Source organism: Mauremys reevesii, linkage group 5 (genome assembly GCF_016161935.1).
Source record: "Mauremys reevesii isolate NIE-2019 linkage group 5, ASM1616193v1, whole genome shotgun sequence".
NCBI classification, from domain to species: domain Eukaryota; kingdom Metazoa; phylum Chordata; order Testudines; family Geoemydidae; genus Mauremys; species Mauremys reevesii.
The window spans coordinates 135,681,663-135,704,806 of NC_052627.1; the positions used below are offsets into that span (position 1 = coordinate 135,681,663).

Genomic DNA, 23,144 nt, shown 5'->3' on the forward strand with positions numbered 1-23,144 from the left:
AATAGAAAAATTTGATAATATATAAATAAATAAATAAAAAAGAAAAGAAAAGAAACTACCACCAAATCAGCAATATGAACCTTATGGTTATATTATATAGTGTGATAGCAATGAAAAATAGGGGTAAAACAGTCTCAAGTACAGTGGGGGCTGAGGGAGGGGGGGGAATACTTATTGATTGTACAATTTTTTTTATTTTTTATAAATTTATTTATAAAATAAATTTAACAATAGAATAGATACGGCAGATAGGGGAAGAGAAGTGAAAAAGATTGGTGAAAAGGAAAAAAAAAAAAAAAAACAGAAAGGTAGTTGGGTCCAGCAGGTAGTAAGGATTTCTGAGGGGTCTGCTGATAGGTCTATTAATAAATATATAAATAATAATAATAATAGTTTTGTATGTGTTGTAATGCTTGTTGTGTTTGTCCTGAAAAAGCTAAGCCCTGAAAGCGCTGGGGGATCTGCGACCCGCCCTTGGGGATCTGGATAATCGAATAAAATGCATACTCTGTAAAAGGCCTAGTCTAAATTCAAATTCAATGAATTTCAACTTTTAAGAGTCAACAGCGTGCCCTTGTTGCCAAGAAGGCCAATGGTATTGCCAGCAGATTAAGGGAAGTGATTATTCCCCTCTATTCAGCACTGGTGAGGCCACATCTGGAGTACTGAGTCCAGTTCCCCCCCCGCTACAGAAAGGATGTGGACAAATTGGAGAGAGTCCAGCGGAGGGCAACGAAAATGCTTAGAGGGTTGGAGCACATGATTTACGAGGAGAGGAACTGGGATAATTTAGTCTGCAGAAGAGAAGAGTAAAGGGGAGTGGAGGTTTTTCGCCTTCCTCTGCAGCGTGGGGCATGGGTCACTTGCTGGAGGATTCTCTGCAGCTTGAGGTCTTCAAACCACAATTTGAAGACTTCAATAACTCAGACATAGGTTAGGGGGTTGTTATAGAAGTGGATGGGTAAGATTCTGTGGCCTGCATTGTGCAGGAGGTCAGACTAGATGATCATAATGGTCCCTTCTGACCTTAAAGTCTATGAGTCTATGATAGCAGTCTTCAACTACCTGAAAGGGGGTTCCAGAGAGGATGGATCTAGACTGTTCTCAGTGGTGGCAGGTGATAGAACAAGGAGTAATGGTCTCAAGTTGCAGTGGGGGAGGTCTAGGTTGGATATTAGGAAACACTATTTCACTAGGAGGATGGTGAAGCACTGGAATGGGTTATCTAGGGAGCTGGTGGAATCTCGATCTTTAGAGGTTTTTAAGGCCTGGCTTGACAAAGCCCTGGCTGGGATGATTTAGTTGGTGTTGGTCCTGCTTTGAGCAGGGGGTTGGACTAGGTGACCTCCTGAGGTCTCTTCCAACCCTAATCTATGATTATGAGAAGATGAACTATTCTGCCCAGCTCCCCTCTTTCAGGGCCCTTAAATATACTTTTTTTAGCGGGGAGGTGCACTCAAACCAACTGAGGGGTTCCTGGAACAGGAGGAAGGGAATCAGACCCCTGCTCTGCTCCAGGGACTTCATCCTTCATTTGTGGATCCCAAAAGTCATTGTATCATGACGTGCAGCTCCTCATCACATCAGCAGGGACACCTGGCCATCACCACCCGAGACTGCAGCCAGACATGTGCAAGATCCCCTTCCTTGAGTGTTCCTTTCTGCCCTTCTCCCGCACACCCATTTTTCTTCCTGTCCTGTCTCTCTCTGCTTTCCATTTGAGCTTGAGGTCATCTGTACAATGATGGCCCCTCCAGCTCCTCCCTGAGAGAGACCAGATCAAGCTGATCTCAGACCCCAGATCGAGAGATGAGCCACAGCCCAGGGCAACTGCTGACGCGACTGACCTACCAACCCAGAGCATCCACCTGGAACTGATCTGCCGTCTGGAATCCTGAGAATGTCAATCAAAGGTGCATTTTCCCCACCTTTACAGTCCTGGCCCTTCTCCCCCTTGCATCTGTCTGTCAAGAGCAGGCAAAGTGACCATCCTTCACATCTCAGACCTGAGCAACAAAACTAACCTCCTGCCCACCAAGAAGAGTGGTCCAACAAATAAGGGACTTGAACTGATTCCCCTTCCTCTCTTTCAAAGGGGAGTTTGATTAGGATCATTTAACATCCATTTTAAATTGCTGTATAACTTGTTTTAGCTCTTGTGTATCCTTAATCAATACATTTCCAAACTTTGGCATGAAATTGTTAGTGTGTTTGCCATGGAATTCAGCAAACCAAGGTCTTTGTATACCAAACTTTGACCCTTGTTTAAAGCAGTTTAATGTTGGACAGTGACAGGTCTTCGATTCTTTGGAATCGTACAGTCCACTTAATTAATACAACAGAGGCCTTAGGACGTCTTTGAATTAATTCCTGTTTAAACTAGAACATCTCTTTTTAAAAATATCCAATCTTGATTTTTTTAAAAATGTTATTTGAACAGTTCTTTGGCAAAGCCAAGACTGAACTCAGGTGTTCTGAGCCTAGAGCTTTTTCCAAACATTTTTTAGCTACAATGAAAAAAATCCACTTTTGCTGAAAGGGCTCTGGTTTTTCCTCAATGGAAAACCAGAGTTCTGGTTTAAAAACCAACACTGGGATTTGGTTCAGTTTCTCAGTACCATTTTTCAAGTTGTGGCTTTCAAAAACCAAATTGACTGAAAACAAACCAAAAGATTGCACCAAAAATCATTTTCAGACACTGAACACTTCTGGGTTTTGATTTTGTTTCTTTCCATTTAAAAAAAGAGGAGTAAAAATCAGGGGGAAATAAAAAAAAAAGATTCAACTTAAGACAGCAAATTCTTGCAAAAACTAACTGACATTATCCAACCGGCTCTATCTGGGTCCCGATCCAGTGCTTGAAGCCCAAAACCATCTAAGACCTAACGTGAATAAGAATGAAGAGCTCCCTTCCCCTCATGATATTCCATCTTTGGCTGTAGTCCTGCCTACAGCGCAGCCTTTGGAATAAAGCAGAGGAGTGCAAATCTGTCTTTTTTCTGCGCGTCTCAGATCTCAACCCCTGCTCCATGCATGCAGAAGGAAAGTTAGATCTCTGGTTAGTGCCAAAAAATTCCACAGTTTCTGAGTCGTTGCAACTGTATTCGTCAGGGAAAAAAAATGCCTTGGAAACCTCACTTGGATGGTGATGTGCAGGGGGGAGGGAGGGTTGGGGGAGGGGTGGGGAAGTGTGTGCATATGTGCGGTCAAGGCCAGGGCATAGGTTCATGCAGTTGGTTAGAAAAAAAATGTGTTTTGTTTGTTCTGGATTAGGCTGTGGAGTCTTAAAAGAAAACATGTTTTAGTAAAGCTAATTTCAAATCGGGAGGGGAAGAGCAGGGTCACGGGCAGAGCAAATTCGCATCTGGATGTCAGCACAATGAAAGGCGGATTCAGCAAAGGGGAAAAGCCGAACCAGCTCCATCGTGTGCCCAGCAATAAATAAATACAAAAAATCAATCAATCAAGCCCAGCGGCTCAGGCAAAGCGTCGCCATTAGCAACAGCTACCGGGCGGAAGTACAAGAGTGGGTTGGTTTTGAAATAAGCCAGCTCCCTCAGTGGTAGCCGGTTGGGATGCTGACAGGGCTGTCGTTAGGAAGGCAATCAGTTCACACTTGGGCTATCGATTAACACACCACAGAGGACGCAGGCAGCGGCTGCTGGTACTTCGGACGCAGTTGCTTGGGGAACCGAGGCCTGTTCCAGTCAGACAGGCTTGCCTCAGATGTGGAGTCTGATGTGGGCTGGATGGAACAGCATCAACTGAAGTCAAATGCCTGGTTCCCTTTCATTGGGTTCATTGCGGTTCCCAAGAAGAGGGGGGTGGAAATTATTCCCGGTCAGAATGTGTCTGAACACATCAAAAAGCACAAATGTAACATGCACATGGCATGGGACACCCCTGGTCTCCCTGTGGATGGAAATGTGGCCGTGGTTCAAAGACTGCTTCCCTTCGAGAGGCTGAAACAGCTCAGCTGTGGATGAGATGAGAAGAGCCGTTTGCGTTCAGAACCCTGGCTGCAATTGCACCAAGGTCTGGCTTGGAGAAGGAGGATAATCAACGTTGATTTCTTAGAGGTGGATACTGTCCTTGGTGATGGACAAGCCAAACCCTTGGAGGAACTGAGAGCTGAAAGGATCAATCCTGCCCGGGAGCTTAGCCACAGTCTGTAACAGGAGCAAATCCAGCTGCTTCTTGGGCATTCTGGTCCAGATACTCTGCTGCACCCATTAGTCAGTGCAGAAGACCTGGCTGCAGCTCCCTTATTCACCAGTGCCAGCATTGTTGTAGTTTAGAACAGGGTGCTGGTATTGGTCCTTAGGGGCTGGCCATCAGCTGTGAGAGTCGCTAGAGTGAAGTGACATTCTGGTTTTGACCTCAGATGCCTCCTCCTACTCCCTCTCCTGGAGGGAGAGGAGAAGGGCAGCACAGAAACTACACCAGCAGAAGACTCCATGCCACAGAGGAGATCCAGTTCATTTTCAGTCTCCTTACACCCCCTCAGTGGCACAAAGTTAGGAGATTGGGGTAGAGGATTGTTATGAATGTATATAGCCTTACCACCTAGGGGCTCCAGTCATGGGCCCCACTGCACTAAGCATAACACAAGCACAGTACAGCTGGTCCGTTGTGTGCCTCTTGTGTATTTCATGCTCCTTTTCCCAGATTTTTGATTATTTTTTCCAAAATGAACAATGTCCAGAGATCTGCAAGCAGATAAATACATTTGGCTTGTGGCAAAAAACACATGAAACATTATCAAGAAAAACTGATTTTTTTTTAATGAACTTGTCACAAAACCAGCAAAAAAACTGAACCAGTCTGTTTTTTTTTTTTTGCTGCAAAGAACAAGTTAGTGCAACTTCCATCAGTGATGGGGAACATGGTTCAGTTTCAGTTCAAGACCTTGCAGGACTGTGAAGAACTTCAAAAAGATCTCACAAAACTAAGTGATTGAGCAACAAAATGGCAAATTAAATTAATGTGGATAAATGTAAAGTAATGCACATTGGAAAAAATAACCCCAACTATACATGCAATATGATGGGAGCTAATTTAGCTACAACTAATCAGGAAAGAGATCTTGGCGTCATCGTGGATAGTTCTCTGAAGACGTCCACGCAGTGTGCAGCGGCAGTCAAAAAAGCAAACAGGATGTTAGGAATCATTAAAAAAGGGATAGAGAATAAGACGGAGAATATCTTATTGCCCTTATATAAATCCATGGTACGCCCACATCTCGAATACTGCGTACAGATGTGGTCTCCATCTCAAAAAAGATATACTGGCATTAGAAAAGGTTCAGAGAAGGGCAACTAAAATGATTAGGGGTTTGGAATGGGTCCCATGAGGAGAGACTAAAAAGGTTAGGACTTTTCAGCTTGGAAAAGAGACTAAGGGGGATATGATAGAGGTATATAAAATCATGAGTGGTGTGGAGAAAGGAAAAGTTATTTACTTATTCCCATAATATAAGAACTAGGGGTCACCAAATGAAATTAATGGGCAGCAGGTTTAAAACAAATAAAAGAAAGTTCTTCACACAGCGCACAGTCAACCTGTGGAACTCCTTGCCTGAGGAGGTTGTGAAGGCTAGGACTATAACAGCGTTTAAAAGAGAACTAGGTAAATTCATGGAGGCTAAGTCCATTAATGGCTATTAGCCAGGATGGGTAAGGAATGGTGTCCCTAGCCTCTGTTTGCCAGAAGCTGGGAATGGGCGACAGGGGATGGATCACTTGATGATTCCCTGTTCTGTTCATTCCCTCTGAGGCACCTGGCACTGGCCACTGTCAGTAGACAGGATACTGGGCTGGATGGACCTTTGGTCTGACCCAGTATTACCGTTCTTATGACCATCCTGAGGTCAGTTCCCCTCAGCTGTAGAGCTATTCAATCAATTTCAGAACATGGGAACTGCCAGACTGGATCAGATCCAAGGCCCTGGCTCCAACAGTGTCCTGGCTCCAACAGTGGCTGGCACTAGCAGCTTCAGAGGAAGATGCAAGAAACCCTGCAGTTACAGAGTAACCTGCCTACAGGGTACGTTTCCTCCTGATCTCCATTAGTGATCAGCTTCTGCCCTCAGGCAGGATGGTTTATAATGCAGCCATAGGCACTAACTTCTGCTGGCACCGGTGGGTGCTCGACCTCCCTCTGCACCCAGCCCCACCCCGACTCCACCCCTGCTCCACCCCCATTCCAACCCTTTCCCCAAATCTCCGCCTCCTCCCCTGAGCATGCCATGTTCCCACTCCTCCTCCCTCCCTCCCTCCCTCCCTCCCAGAGCTTGTTACGCCATGAAACAGCTGTTTTGCGGCAGCAAGCGCTGGGAGGAGGAAGCGGGGATGTGGGTCGCTCAAGGGAGGAGGTGGAGGTGAGGTGAGGTGATCTGGGGTGGGGAGCTTGGCTGCTGGTCACCCACCAAGTTTTCCCCGTGGGTGCCCCAGCCCTGGAGCACCCACGGAGTCAATGCCTATGAATACAGCTGAAATGCTTGACTATTTTTTTTTTTAATGCTTCACTTGGTACATTCCTGATTGATCCAAATGGCCAATACCAAGGGGAAATTTACTATGTTGTGACCACCTGACACTGTTAGCGTGATGCAAGATACAAATCAGGTGTCCTTTTCCCATCACCAACACTGAAATTTCTCCTCCACTCTGCTCCTCTAACTCCTCCACTTTCCCCATCCAGTCTTCTGAGCTCCTTCACCTCCACTCTCATTCCCCTCCCTTAGTCTTCTCCTGAAGCTGTCACTTTCACTTTTCACAGTACAAGCATGCTTCAGCTTCTCCCATCTTCAGAAAACCCACTCCTGGGGCTCCACTCGCCCCTCCAAGTACTGTGCCACCTCCCTTCTCCCTTCCACCTCTAAGCTCATTGAATGCACTGTTTACAATCGCTGTCTGGAGTTCCTCTCCTCCAGTTCCCTCCCAGACCCTTTCCAGTCTGTCTAATGTCCCTGGCACGCAACTGACAGCAATCACCAAAGTCACTAATGACCAATTCCCTAGCCAAAGATTAGAACCAGCACTCCATCCTTATCGTCCTTGACTTGTCAGCCACCTTCAGCTCTTTCTTCAGCCATGCTCTTCTTCTTGAGGTCTTGTCCTCTCTTGGCTTCCGTGACTGCCCTCTCCTGGTTCTCCTCGTACCTTTCTAATCATTCCTTCAGCGTGTCTTTCGCACGATCCGCCTCATTCCCCATCCAATTTTCTGTGGTGATTCCACAGGGTTGTCCTTGGTCCTCTTCTCTTCCCCCTCTACACTTTCTTTCTGGGTCCTCTCATCCACACACACAAATTCAACTAACATCTCTAGGCTGATGACCCACCGATCTACCTCTCTACTGCAGCCCAGTTTCCTTCTGTCTAAACTAAAATCTCAGCCTGTCCCTGACATCTCCTCCTGGATGTCTAGTCATCAGTTCAAACTCAACACGGCTAAAACAGAGCTCTTCATCTCCCCCTCCCACCCAAAGCCCTCCGTGCTACCTCCTTTCTCAACCACCGAATGACAACACCACCACCCGACCTGTCACTCAGGGCCATAATCCGGGTGCCATCTTCAACTTGGACCTCTCTCTAGTCCTCACATCCATCTTCTGTTTAAATCTTGAAGATTCCTCCTACATAACGTCTCTAAGATCCGGCCTTTCTGATCCATCCGCACAGCTAAAACACTCATACAGGCTGTCGTCTCACATCTCGATCACCGCAGTCCCCTTTTCCCAGACCTTCACCCAGGCCATCTCACCCTGCTCACATCCAGGGTTTAGGCTGCTCGTGTGCTGAGGCCACAGCCTATCATGCTGCTCAGTATGGCCTCCTCTCCTTGCATTTCTCGCCTGTCTGTCTCCCATCTGGTGCCTTGTCTTACCCTCAACTTGTAAGCACTTTGGGGCAGGGACTGTCTGTTCTGCATCTGTACAGCACCTAGCGCCTGCTTCATGATGGGAGCTACTAGATGCTCCAGCAATACAAATAATGTCCAGGTGACTAATACTGCATCGAGCCATGGAGGCCATTTTGCAATGACAATGCCCTCCATACACGTGACCATTGCAATGAAGCCACCTTCAGTAAGTGGTGGCCCCCACTGCAGAACCTACCAGGTGCCTGTTCTTGCTGCTTCACTTCCTTTTGTCCCTTGGGGCTGGCTCCTCTGTGGAATTTCCTTCTTCCTCAAGGCCACAGAGTTGGAGGGGGGGAGATGGGTGGATGGTTTCTAGGGCTCCTGGAGGTACAGAGGTATCATCCCTGGATCCGTGGGTGGCTAGCGGGAGGCATGGCCCATATGGGTCCTATCTTTACTCACACCCTCACTCTTGCTGTTCCTGAAATGATGATGTCAGTCTCACGTCAATGCCAATCTATGGTGACCGTACTGTGCACCTAGCTCCACTTATGCCCTCAGGCCAGGAATAGCTCGAGGCAGAAAATGCAGAGGTGCACTGGAGACTGGGGAGGGAGGGAGGGAAATGCAGGGACAGCTCCTCAGTGGGTGTAAGTCAGCATAACTCCGGTGAGGTCAACATAGGGATGATGGTTGACTCCAGCTGGGGATCTGGCCTATTGTCTCCAGTTGGGCTATGCTGAGTTACTCCTGCCGGACACCAGGGCTGGACATGTTAAAAGGATTTGAGTTTTCAATCTTGGTTGAACCTCAGACTCAAAACAGGTTAACGGTTCAATTCAGGTTGAGTTTGGGGCAAAGGTTCAAATGGCTTATTTTATCTGAGCCTGTTTGTCCCTGCGTGTGCTAATGGCTCCGTTCACACAGTGCATCCCACCTGTGAATCTGAATCTCACTATTATTCCTGTCTTGTCAGTGTGCCAGGTGCTTCCCAGGCCAATGGGAAGCCAAGGTCCTTACTTAGAAAAGCTTACCCACCGAAGGGCCAAATTTTGTCCCCCACACCCAAAGTAATGGCATCTAGCTCTCATACAGAGCTTTGCAGCAGGAGATCTCAGGGGGCTTTACAAAGGAGGTCAGTATTATCATCCCTATTTTAGGGATGGGGAAACTGAGGCACGGGGTGGCAAAGTGGCTTGCCCACTTAGTTGGCCACTGGCAGGAACAGAACCCACAGTGCTTAATGCTCCAGGGCACCGTTCTATCAGCTAGGCCAGGGGTAGGCAACCTATAGCACATGTGCCAAAGATGGCACGTGAGCTGATTTTCAGTGGCACTCACACTGCCCAGGTCCTGGCCATCGGTCTGGGGGGCTCTGCATTTTAATTTAATTTTAAATGAAGCTTCTTAAACATTTTTAAAACCTTATTTACTTTACAGACAACAACAGTTTCGTTATATATGATAGACTTATAGAAAGAGACCTTCTAAAAACGTTAAAATGTATGACTGGCACGCAAAACCTTAAATCAGAATGAATAAATGAAAACTCGGCACCCCACTTCTGAAAGGTTGCCGACCCCTAAGCTAGGCTATGCTGCTTCCCAGAGACACCAGAAGGCACTATCTGCAGAATAAGACACTACTCAGCATCAGTGACAGGGACAAAAAACTGGCCCTAAAGAGCCAATATAGAAATAAGGGGTCAAACAGAGAATCTATTACTCCTGCCAATGAGCCGTTATTCACGTGAGTAAGGTTGATGCCAGTCGCTGCTCACCAAGGAGAGTCAGAGATTCAGAATCTGGCCAGAGGAAGGGAAAATGAAAACTTCAATGGATGTTTGATGGAACGGAAAAGTGAAGCCTTGCGACTTGTTATTGCCGCTGGGCCTGATTTTCCTTCGGTGGCCATGAGCACCAATGCAAACTGAGTGGAAAATTCTACCCTTCTGATGGGATAGCAAGTAACATCTACTTTGTACGGGTCTTGAAGACAGGTCAGGCTATGCCTCCTACCGTAAGTAACAGTACACGGTACTACTTGCAACTGTTGACTAGCGTGACACCTGGCGCCCTCCAAAAAGTCCTCTCTGGTGGACCAGGCGATCAAGCAGGTAGACTTATCTCTCTGGCTGCGAAAGTGGATGGTCAGAGCTGTGTGGACAGCCTAGGGCATCACTTCGGGTGCAGTAGGACCTGCTGGCCTTCCACTGCACCCACACCTGTCTCCAGACATCCCCACATCATCAGGCTACTGGATTCAGACAGGCCTGGATGAGAGAGCAAGAGAGACTCTGAGCAACTTTCCTTCACTTACATCCAGTTCCCGCGCTAGTCATGACGTCAAGCAGCCTGTCCTCTATGAACCAAGTCACCCATCGTGGCATCCTTGTTCACTGTGCCACAGACAGTCCAAAGCTCCAATTGGCCTGATCAGCCACTCACGTGTTCACCGAAACCAAACCCATCAGTGATATCATCGTCTTTCGAGTTTGAAGAGGACCAACAACAACACACACTTTGCACAGGGACAAATGACAGCACAAGGCACAGGGAAACAGAGAATTGGGTCCAGAATCTTTAAATACATTGAGTCACATCTTTTCAGTAGGCAAAAAGGTTGGGGCGGCTAGGTTTTATTGGCAGTGACACCGGAAAAAAAAACACCCTGTTTTCTCTACGGGTTAAAATGAACTGATACTGGGATCCCTGAAAGCTGTGCAGGAGAGAGCTACTCTGGAAACAAAATAAGTAGTTAAACTATCCATGAACGTGGTGACTAGTTCTGGATCATTACCCCGGCAGCTGGCAGCCTCTCACTCTTTGGCTTCTGAAGGAACGTCCACAGAAAGGCTGGGGAGAATCAAATGACAGTGGCCAGGCCTCGAGACATGCCTAAACAAGAGTGGATTAGGAATGGCTAGCAGCTGGGCCCACCATCAACCCAATGGGAGAGGTCACAGGAGCAACAGAACCTATGTAGGGAGGCTGTCAAGGGTGGGAAGGGAAGGATTTAGAAGTGATTTTGATTTGACAACGAAAGGGACAGAATAAAAACCTAAAGAGGCTGAAACTTTTTTGTTGGGGAGAAAAAGGGGGAGGGAACCACCGCCAAAATCCAGACCTGGCCAAGGTTCAACTATTTTGAAGGGTGCTAATACCGAGACGCTGGATTTACCAGGGATGAAATTCAGCCCTGAATTCTTTTCCAGAAGTTTCCCAGGGTCAGTAGACCTGGGCCAACCATCGGAGCACTTGACATTTGGCAATAAATCTCTGCGTCAGCAGCCTGGGAGCGAAAAGGAAAAGGCAAAACAAACCGTGTAATGAAAGAGGGATGAGCTCCATGCCTGGAGGAGAAGAGTTTGGAGCTGGAGAAATGAAGTGTGTGTGTGTGTGTGTGTGCGGGGGGGGGAACTGCGGCTGCTGGCGTCGAGAACGACCAGACCGGAGAGCGTAGAGCGCACGGTGGGCGAGCCGGCAGGATGATCAATGGGTGTCAAGCACTAATGGTGCTGTCTGGAAGGAACTGGATGGTTAGTCCCATTGAGGGAGTGGTCCACAGGTCATGCTGACTTGGACGCGTGCCACATGCATGTTACAAGACTGAGCGTGTCTCCTGACTGAACTCGCAGGGTCTTGGGTTTGGGGCTTTTTTTTTTTTTAAATACAACAGAATCTCTGTTCATGCAGAGGGGGGTTAATGGATGAGCTCTCCAGCTGCAGTTATGGACACTGGTTGGACTCAGGGGGTGTTTTCTTGGGGAATGATTGATGGCTCCTTTCAAGGCACTGGGAACCTAAACCCCTTGTGAAAGAGGATGCACAAATCCAGGGGCTGTTAAGCAGGCAGGATCGAATCTAACCCCGCACAGGTGCGGGTTACAAATGTTGAGAACCAGTGAAAAAAAATCCCACCACTTTTCCTCATGCTGTCCCTTGCTGAGTAGGGTCTTTCATGTCTCAGCAGCCAATGTGGTTTAGATCAGTGCTGACAGAGCTTTTAAAGAGACCGTTTTGTCTTGCTTTAAGCACTTAGATACTTGTCCGAGGTTCCTCCAGCTAAGCAAAATCAGGCTGCAGGAGCATTCCCATGGAACGTGTCCGAGAAACAGCTGTGTGCAGCAGGAAGCTGTATGGGTGATCCAGTGTGCGACTCTCTTGCCTTTGGATCAGTGCACAACAAAGTGCCTCCAAGTGCTACTTTGGAGATGCTGACCTGCTGAAGCAGCGATGTAACACGGACGCCCCTTGTTAAAGATGTGTGGCACTTTTCCCAAGCACACGGCCATTTCTCCCACTGTTCCTTGAGGCCTTATATCAGCTCCCACTAAAATGTCCCCCCGCAATTTCAATTAGAGGCTGTACAATTCATTTCACAGCCCCATGCTGCTGTGCAGTTTTGGAATGCGCCATTAGGCCTGGTCTACACTACGCGTTTAAACTGAATTTAGCAGCGTTAAACCGAATTAACCCTGCACCTGTCCACACAACGAAGCCTTTATATCGATATAAAGGGCTCTTTAAATCAATTTCTGTACTCCTCCCCGACGAGGGGAGTAGCGCTGAAATTGGTATTGCCATGTCGGATTAGGGTTAGTGTGGCCGCAATTCGACGGTATTGGCCTCCGAGCGGTATCCCACAGTGCACCATTGTGACCGCTCTGGAAAGCAATCTGAACTCAGATGCACTGGCCAGGTTGACAGGAAAAGCCCCCCGAACTTTTGAATTTCATTTCCTGTTTGCCCAGTGTGGAGCTCTGATCAGCACGGGTGGTGACGCAGTCCCAAATCCAAAAAGAGCTCCAGCATGGACCGTACGGGAGATACTGGATCTGATTGCTGTATGGGGAGACAAATCTGTTCTATCAGAGCTCCGTTACAGAAGACGAAATGACAAAGCATTTGAAAAAATCTCCAGGCTATGATAGACAGAGTCCACAGCAGGGACTCAGCACAGTGCTGCGTGACAAGGGTAACGGAAAGCCAAGGAATCAAATGGACGCTCATGGAGGGAGGGGGGGGACTGAGGACTCCAGCTATGCCGCAGTCCCCGCAGTCTCCGAAAAGCATTTGCATTCTTGGCTGAGCTCCCAATGCCTGAAGAGTCAAAAACATTGTCCGGGGTGGTTCAGGGTATATCTCATCGATTTACCCTCCCCGCCCCCCCGTGAAAGAAAAGGGAAAAAAATCGTTTCTCGCCTTTTTTCAATGTCATCGTATGTCTACTGCATGCTGCTGGTAGATGCGGTGCTGCGGCGCTGAACAGCAGCATCCCCTCCCCTTCCATTCCTGATGGCAGACGGTACAAAATGGTGGAAAACTGTCATCATCCCGTGAGTGCTCCTGGCTGGCCTCGGTGAGGTCGGCCGGGGGCGCCTGGGCAAAAATGGGAATGACTCCTGGTCATTCCCGGCAGATGGTACAAAAGGCTTGGTAACCGTCCTCATCATAGCAGCTGGAGGCTGAGCGCCATCAGCCCCTCCTCCCCCGTTTCATGTCTAAAGAAAAGATTCTGTACTCCTTGGACTATCATAGCAGCTGGAGGCTGCCTCCCCCTCATTTTATCTCGCTAAAAAGTCAGTGTTTCTTATTCCTGCATTCTTTATTACTTCATCACACAAATGAGGGGACACTGCCACGGTAGCCCAGGAGGGTTGGGGGAGGAGGGAAGCAATGGGTGAGGTTGTTGCAGGGGCACCCCCTAGAATGGCATGCAGCTCATCATTTCTGCGGGATCTCTGGGGCTCTGACACAGAGCGGCTGTGCTCTCTGGTTCTCTAGTACACTTGCCCCATATTCTAGGCAGGACTGACTATTTTTAGACAAAACATAAAGACGGGAATGACCCGGGGAGTCATTCCCATTTTTGTCCATGCGCCCCCAGCCGACCTCAGCGAGGCCAGCCAGGAGCACCCATGACAGCAGCAGATGGTACAAAATGACTGATAACCATCATCTCATCGCCAATTTACAATGGCAGACAGTGCAATAGGGATGGTAACAGTCTCTGCTACCTTGCAAAGGCAAATGAATGCTGCTGTGTAGCACTGCAGTACTGCCTCTGTCAGCAGCATCCAGTACACATACGGTGACAGTGACAAAAGGCAAAACAGGCTCCATGGTTGCCATGCTATGGCGTCTGCCAGGGCAATCCAGGGGAAAAAGGGTGCAAAATGATTTCACGGAGGAAGGATTGAGTGACGACATTTACCCAGAATCACCCGCGACACTGTTTTTGCACCATCATGCATTGGGATCTCAACCCAGAATTCTAATGGGCGGGGGAGACTGCGGGAACTATGGTATAGCTACAGGATAACTACCCACAGTGCAACGCTCCGGAAATCAATGCTAGCCTCGGTACATGTACGCACACTGCCGAATTAATGTGCTTAGTGTGGCCACGTGCACTCGACTTTATACGATCTGTTTAAAAAAAACGGTTTCTGTAAAATCGGAATAATCCCGTAGTGTAGACATACCCTTAGACAGCTGCTGATTTCCACCCGAGGTGGCTGCATCTCCATGGTGCATGAGCTCAAATGCATTTTTGTCTTTTCATGAGACTGTCTTGCCTGATTGAGCCACTTATGGAGCAGAAACGATGCGCAGTCTGGTCTCCATGGGGTATTTCCTCCATCCATGAACTGCCACAAAGACTGGACAGCAAGTTAGTCTGGTCCCATAATTGGGTCCCAGAAGTGTTTTGGTTCTTATTTATCACACCTTGACTCCCTGCATAACAATTGTCACTCACCCACTCTTCAGAGACTAGTGAGAGAGGCAAGGTGGGCCAGTGGGTAGATCACTGCCAGGCATTCAAAAGACTCTGGTTCTAGTCCTGTCCGCGCCTCTTGCTTTGCCTTCCATTGTTTGCCTATTTCAATTGCAAGCTCTTCAGGGCAGGGAGTGTGTCTTACTATTTGAGCGTACAGGGCCTGGCACAATGGACCCTGATTTCTGTCTGAGCCTCTAGAAGTTAATGTTAAATTTTAAGGCTATGATGGGACCATCATGCTCAGTTAGCCCGACCTCCAGCAAAGCCCGTGCCTGAAAACCTCACCTAATAATTTCTGCAGCCAGTCCATAACTTCTGCTAGAGCGACAGCATCTCTTTCAGAAAGACTGCCAGCTATGGAGGATACACCATGTCCCTAGGAGAGCAGTTCCAATGGTTAAACGCACTTAAAAATTTGCCTCCTATTTCTAGTCTGAATTTATCTAGCTTGTACCTCTCTTATATGGCACTTTTCATTCCTAGGTCTGAAAACACTTTAGAAAGGAGGCCAGTGCCATGACTCCCCTTTTTCATATAGAATCATAGAATATCAGGGTTGGAAGACACCTCAGGAGGTCATCTAGTCCAACCCCCTGCTCAAAGCAGAACCAAGCTATGTACAACACCACACCCAGTGAGACCTGTGAACACAACTTTGCAGGCTGTTGAGTTTGTCCAGAGCCTCTGCCGGTGGCCTACACATACACACAGAGAACAGCACTTCACCCCCATATCAGCTTTCACTTTGTATTTCAAGTAGAAGTGAATTAAATCATAATCCAGGCTAGCGTAACACTAACAGACCCTGGTCATCAGCAGGTGGGATAAAACCTGAGACCTCTGGAGCTTGGTGCATAAGCCTCTACTGCATTAGGCTGTAGAGCAGACTTGTTTTCTCTAAGTGGTCTCGGCACCACTAGACGGGACAGAACACCACACCCAGGAGGTGTGTGGGTTACACTAGCAAACAGGAGACTTCTCGCTACTCTACTGGAAGTGCAGACTTCCTCTGACTGGCAGAGGGTCACTGGCTGCTGCACCGCAGGAGAAATGAAGCACTTGAGCCGGCGGTGAGCATGTCAGCCAGCGGTAATACATGCACATCTTGGATGCGTGACCTGCTCCAAAGCACCATTGGAGGGTGTGTCACTTACACAGCCCAAAATCGCTCCTCTCCCAGGCACTGTACAAAGTAGTGTCACTGGCAGACTTACAAACAGCTAAGCAAGGTGAGAGGAAGGATGGTCTTGTGTGCGAGGCTACAACCCAGGAGCGCTTGGTTAAGTTCCTGCATCAAGTCCAGACTCTCTTTTTGACCATGGTCAACTAACTTCATGGCTATATGCCTCAGTTTCCCCATCAGGGTAATAAGGGCAGTGACCCCCTCTACCTCTTGTCTATTGTGATGGTAAGCTCTCTGGGGACTGCGTCTTACTACGTCTTTGTACAGCTCCTAGCACAACGGGGTCCTGATCTCCACTGGTGCTTCCAGGCACTCCCATACTATAATTGTTAAAATAGGACCTGGATCTACTCCTAATGAAGTCAAGGGGGAATCTTGCTTTGACTGCGCTGGGTGTTGGACCAGACCCTTAATAAGGGATAGCTCAGGAAATGTGCCTGGAATCATTTCAGCGGCAGATCACCTGCTGTAGCACAGTGCAGGCCTGTTAGTGTGTGATAGCATCTGTGAACTGAGCAGGCGTTATAACTGCACAGCGGCTTTTGCTCAGAGGCCGCCAGTGACGGAAGGGTACAGTCACTAGCAACAATCAACAGGGGAAAAAATGGGGGTCCTGAGCAACATATTGGCCTGCAAGCAGATGAGGAGAAAGCACAGCGAACGCAGGGTAATGAATTGAGAGGCAGCGCAGGCTAGCGGCTAGAGCACAGAGCTGGCACCCAAGAGACTGGGGGGCCCGTTTTCAGCTTTGCTACTCAGTTGTGTGACCTTGATCACATCTTAATGCCTCTGGTTTTGTCTTGTCTGTCTAGATTGTACGTTTTTCAATGCGGGGACTGTCTCTTACTCCGTCTATGGCGGGTGCCCAGTACTATGGGGGTGCCAATCTTGTGAGGGGTATCTAGTTATTATGGGAATACAAAGAATAGCAGCACACTGCCCTTCTGTAGAGTCTCCTCTAAGCATCTCAAAGTGCTTTCCAACCGCTAAACCTCATCCCACCCCCTGAGGCAGGTAATCAGTCTAACAATGTGTGACCTCGGGGCTGCTGCTAGGCTGCTCCCTGTAGCAGCTCAGAATTCACAGCAACAGCGGGGACGGCTCCATCCTGCTCCAAAAGCACAGGCCCTCAGCCTCCTCAGCTGGAGGAGAATCACTGTACGCTGTATAGGGTCTAAGAAACACAGTAGAGCAGTTCTGATTCCACCCTGGAGAGGGCATGGGTGACACCCACCCACTAGTTATAGCAGTATTATCATCCCTATTTTGCATGTGAGGTTGGGGGCTTGAGTCTCCTCTCATGTGCATGTACATCAGGATTATCCCCCCCCCCATCTAAATCAATAGAGTTACTGCTTAAAACCAGGGTGACTCCACTGATTTAAATGGAGTTATTCCTGATTTTCACCAATGTGAATCCAATATCATGAATAGGACTCAGGGCTCCCGACTCCCAGTCTTGGAGATTTTCAGATGGGACGTAAAAAGACAGTCAAAAAATTACTGAGAAGAGAGGGCATCCCCAGTGTGACCGAAGCACCATGAAGCACACAGGGCCCTCTTCTATTCAGAGAATCTATCCTTTGATTTCCATGGTGACCTGGCCCAGCAGATTTAAGAGAGAGATGAGTCCGCTCTGGATTTAGCGCCCAGGGGTCTTTCAGATGCATCAGGACAAGTGAAATACAGCAGAGGAGGAGGGAGGCATGTGGCATAATTCCACTAAGGCCTCTCAGCCCTGCGGTGTCACTTGTGTTTCATCAGCAGTGGGTGCAGGGGTTGGCAAGCAGCCTTGCGGGAGAGAGATCTTTATTCAGCCTGCCGAGAGGCCTGGGTTACTACAGTCTGCAACAGCCTGGCCTGGCCTGGCCTTGCGGGCCCCCCGCAGTCACAGCTAACTAAGTCCCTCCTGCACCCGGATGCTCCTTCTCCATGGCCACCCTTCCTACCACAGCTTGTGCTAACATGGCATTCGGGGAGGAGGTGGAGAAGGGGCAGGGCGGGGAGGAGGGGGGGCTTAGGGGAAAGGGGTGGAATGGGGCAGATGCTTGGGCAGGAAGAGGCGGGGGTGGGTGAGCACCCAGCCGGCAGAGGGGAAGTCGGTGCCGTAGGGGCGAGTGTCAGGCAGACGGGGGGGTGAGGAGGCGAGCAAGCGGCGGGTGGGCGGGTGAGGAGGGATGAACCAAACCAGCAGGGGGCCGGGGGATGAGGAAGAGTGAGGGAGGGGGTGGGACCTGGGGCAGAGTGGGGCCTAGGGTGACCAGATGTCCCAGTTTTATAGGGACAGTCCCGATTTTGGGATCTTTTCCTTATATAGTCTCCTGTTACCCCCAACCCACTGTCCTGATTTATCACCCTTGCTGTCTGGTCTCCCTAGTGGGGACGGAGCCTGGGAGGAGCGGGGGTGGACTGTGGGCGGAGCTGACGGCACCCCAATGTGTCCCGATATTTTAATATTGGGATCTGGTCACCCTAATTTACGCTGGGACCATTCCCCAGTCTTGGAGCCAAATGAAATCCTGGTGCAAATGGACCCAGCCCCCACTGGCTCACTTTGCATGACGACTGCATGGCAAAGCAGCTCGATTTACTCTTCTTTAGCACCGACACCCATTTCCTGACCGATTACAGTCAGTGCGCAACTCACCCCACTATTTACATCCCCGCTGCCTTTGGCCCGCATAGCCCCAGTGGATGGGGATCCCGCGCCGTGAATACCTACCCAGATCGCTCAGCCTGGAGACAGCCTTCACGTCACAGAGCTAGCATCTCTCTCTCTCTTCGGTTTGGTTTGCAGGTTGGACCCAGGTTCAAGGCGAGTCGATACCGCAGGGAGGGAAGATCATTGTTACATTTTTAATATACTAACAATTCCTCCTTCTGCTGCACTCTCAGCCAGCAGCAGCCTCCGCAGAGCACGGTGCGTTTACTTAGTAGCAGGAAGCCTGACACCTGATGCTGTCTCCATGAAAATCCTTCAGTACATTCTAACAATGGCCTTTGTTTATAGGCATAAATCATTCAACTCCCACTTTTCTCTAGTGAGGCAACAGCGAGTGCGGCAAAATTTGACTCCCGAGCCCGATTCGGCTCTCAGGTGCCCAGTTACTCCACATCTAGACCGGTGTAACTGGAAGCAGATTCTGGCCTTCTTTGATACCCTCCGGCCAGTTAGAAAACACACAGACATGCACTGAACAAAATACAATGTTGGCACAAAAAACAAACGGGGATAAACCGCCCAGGAGGAAATTGAGGCTGGAAATTAGATGGTTTCTAACCCTCACAGGAGAGAGGGTCAGCAACAGCCTCTGCAGAGCAGCAGTGGGAGCGAACAACCAAACTAGTTGAAGATGGAGCTTGCTAAGTTTCTGAACAGGATGATATACCTGGGTTGCCTGCGATAGCAGGGACTGGACGCGAGGACCCAGGAGGGACCTCACTGGCCTGTATTCCTAGCAATCTGTTTAATAAAGATGCCCATCACCTTGGTATCTAAGCACGGAGCAAAATTATGCTAGAAGACAGACGTTCAGGGGAAAAGGGTGGTTTTCCCTGTCACATTCGCTGTTATCCGGAGACTGTGGCCCCGATCTGGAAATGTATTTAGGTTCGTAACTTCCACTGATTTCAATTAGTGCAGCCTTGTGGGTCCCAGACTAGAGAGACAAAGTGGGGAGATAATATCTTTTATCGGACCAGCTGCTGTTGGTGAGAGAGACGAGTTCTCAAGCTACCCAGGCCTCGAGGAAGAGCTCTGTCTAGCTCGAAAGCGTCTCTCTCTCGCCAACAGAAGTTAGCCCAATAGGTGATCCGCACTTGCCTTCATCTCACTGATTTCAATGGGAGTTTGGAGCCTGAAGTCGGGGCCTGGAAGTCTAGAGGACAATCACGGGAAACTCCCCTCAGGAGACCGGGCAGAGGCTGGGTGGTTTGGAATCAGCTCAGCACAGCCTTCCGACTCCGCCTAGCGGGAGGCCAGGACTAGAGTAACAGGCTGCCGGTGAAGGCTGAGGAGGTGTGTAAGTAGATCTGTGTGCGCCCGCAGAGCTGCGGGGGGAGGGGAGGAGAAGAGGGGTAATTGTGGATCAGAACTGAGGTGCATTGACAGAGCTGCCTAGGTCGGGAATGGAGGGGGTTGGGGCCCACGCCACGACTGAGGGGTAGCAGCGAGGTTGAGTGGGGAGCCCAGGGCTGGAAGACAGGGTGTATTGTAGGTCAGAATTGAGGGGATGCTCGTACAGCTGCGTGTGGGCAGCCCGGGAGTGAAATAGGGCAGGGGAGAGGGTTGCAGGCCGAGACCGAGAGGGTTGCAGGCCGAGACCGCAGTGCACTGGCAGAGCTATGCCCAGGGAGCCCAGCACTGGAATTGCAGGTCAGGACCCAGGTGCATTGGCATTGCAGTGTGCAGGTTCAGGACTGCATGAGCAGTGCATGCTGGAGGACAGAGGCACAGGGTGCTGGTTAAGGCCTCCTGGCGGGAACAGCCATGTGCCACAAGTCAGCTCGTATTGGCAGGGTGACAGGGCCGGAGGAGCTGCAGACACACACCCCTCTCAGCTGCTGGCTTGTTCACTGCACCATCAAAACGGTTGCAGAGGCCAGTCATCGGGCACCGGCCCTCACACCTGGCAACCCTGTACCACCATGCAGGGAAATAAGCAAAAAGGGGCAGCGGACAGCAGCGGAGAAAGGGGAGACCAACAAAGCAATGCACCACCTTTCAGAAGCCCTCCAAACCGGCCAGCCGAGTGCAGTTTCCTTAACATTTGAGGTGGCAGGCAGGCTTTTTCCCCATCCCCCTGGATGTCAGGTCTTGGGGGCTCTGATATTGCAGCAATAGGAGCCATGTACCTTAACAGAACTCACATCTCCTCATTTTGTTAAGCAGAGTGCTTAGATAAGAAGGAAGCTGGAAATCAGGACTCCTGGGTTCTATTTTTGCTCAGCCTGACTTTCTCACCACAGGTAATGCATGTGTTAACCTCCCATATGCCTCAGTTTCCCCATTTGTAAACTAGGGTTAATACTTCACAAGCGGCGGGTGCAAGCTTAACTAATGTTTGTAAATAATTAGTGGTCCCTTAATGAAAAATGCAAAGATCACCAGGCGCCCAGGATTTATTATATTGTAGCAAATCATTGGCCGTCTACGATGTCACTGTTCTGTAACTATAGCTATCCATAGCAACAGCACAGATAAAACTCAGACCCCGCTGCTCTGAAAGGTCAGGCACCCCTAGCACCTGAGCCAACAGAGAATCGCTGGCGGCTGTAAAGGGCTTGTGACACACAGTTAAGCAGTTCCAATTCCATCCAGCAGAGAGCAGCAGCTCACCTACATACCATGACAAAAACAAGAACCTGAAATTATGCTAGGACTCACCTGGGACTAAATTCTGGGTTATCTAACGAGGGGAGGTCAATTAATATCCCTGGTGGTGGGAGACTCCAGGGAAAGGGAGAGTCCTTGCTGGCTCCAGAAGGAATCTGCTACCTATCCAGGCCTGCCAGCTCCAACCAGCAGTAAATTCACTTTGCAGGAAACTCAGTGCAATTCACAAATACGCTCTGGAAACGAGAGGAGGAATGCAGAAGCCACCAACTTCCTCGCTGGGAAAAAGAAACCAATGACATGATGAAAAGGTGATTGGGGGTGGATTCAGAGTTCGGTGTGTCCCCAGCCAGCGAGGGAGTTTCTCTGATGGTAATGCCAACCGTGTACACAGCACAGTGATTGGCTTCCTTGCCTGGTGTGTCTCCTCCCCTGGGAGGGGTGGGGTACTTGTAATCATCTCTCCTGCCTTCTTGGGAAAAGGCCCCTTGGCAAAAGTATAGGTTCTTTCCCCCCCCTCCGATATAAGGGTCAGAGCAATGGTCCATGTAGCCCAGAATCCTATTTTCTGACAGTGGCCAATGTCAGGTACTTCAAAGGGAATGAACAGAAAAGGGCCATTTATTATTGGGTGATCCATCCCCTGACATCCAGTCCCAGCTTTCTGGCAGTCGGAGGTTAGGGACACCCAGAGCATGGGGCTGCTTCCCTGACCATCTTGGCTAATATGAGGGCTGGTGTCAGAGAGCTGGATGTGAGAAGGCAGGACTAGTGGTGAGAGCAGGCATCAGTCGCCAGGAATCAGAACCAAGGGTCAAAACCAGAGCCACGGATCAGAGCTGGGTTACCTGGAGTGAGGCAGGGCTGCACCAACACAGGCACAGGAGCAATCACAGCAACAGCTTTGAGGAGCCAAGGACCTGCTCTTGCAGGGCTTAAGAGCGGCCCTGCTGACCCTGCCCACCAATCAGGCGGCATAGCCAATCAAGCCAGCTGCTCTCCCTCGTTAGGCCACCCACAGCCTGGATCGGCTGCTGGCCCTGATTCCTGACAGCCAGAGAGTAAATGGCCAAGTACCACAGGGCAATTCACGAGATCTGACAAGGACAGGACCTGGGGCGGGGGATGAGGTGGGATTTCCGTACTGCTCCCCGAATGTGCCTGGACATAGCCTCTCACCTGCTGCCATACGAGCTGCCTAGAGGCCCCATTGATTGGTACTGTACAAGTACAGAGCAAGAGGCAATCCTTGCCCTGCAGAGACACAGCATCACGAGGCGCCGGTTGTTACCAGTGAGCTGCTGTGTAGTTTCTGTGCACACTCTGGGAGCACTTCAGATCTGAATGCACCTGAGCTCCAAACTTCACCCTATCCCCAAATCCACTGTGTCCAGAGGCAGTGTTTTGCTTTGAGTTCATCTGTATCTAAAAACCATATTCTGGAAATTTCCCACCCGGGGTTGGTGGCTTTTTGAACACGGCGGTTTGTCGCAGTTCCTTAGGCTGGCTAGCTAGCTACCAGCCGTGTCTGGGGCTGTCGGAGTGTGACATTTGTGTGCTTGTCTTTCGGGGCTGCATTTGAAATCTTTTCTCCATCCTCCAAACACTTAGGACACTTTGTGGATGAATCTGACAGCCGAAAAGATCAAAGAGGGACATTTTCCAAAATGGGGCAAAGGGGAGATGAGGAAGCAGGCTCCAAAGAGGCAGCATGTCTAGCAAGCAGGACACCGGACTATGCCTCAGCAGACCTGTCTGCCATTGGCCTGCTGTGTGAGCGTCAGTGAGCCACTTTCCCCACTCTGTGCCTCAGTTTCCCCTCCCACTCTTTATCGAGCTGTCCATGTGGGACAGCTACTATCTTAGGCCACCCTGTGAACTGAGCTGGGGAACTTCTAGAGCTAAAGATGTTCTTCTTCACGCAGCGCACAGTCAACCTGTGGAACTCCTTGCCTGAGGAGGTTGTGAAGGCCAGGACTG

At 49.5% G+C, this 23,144-nt stretch overlaps 1 long non-coding RNA gene across 1 annotated transcript; it reads right to left on the reverse strand.

Annotated features, from left to right (window-relative positions):
• Positions 1-2,224: 2,224 nt before the first annotated feature.
• On the reverse strand, positions 2,225-22,066 carry LOC120406746. Its single transcript, XR_005599542.1, has 4 exons — positions 22,013-22,066; positions 21,216-21,442; positions 18,552-18,608; positions 2,225-4,709 (listed from the first exon to the last, which is right to left on the reverse strand). It is a non-coding gene; the product is annotated as an uncharacterized LOC120406746 (long non-coding RNA).
• Between the last annotated feature and the right edge of the window lie 1,078 nt (positions 22,067-23,144).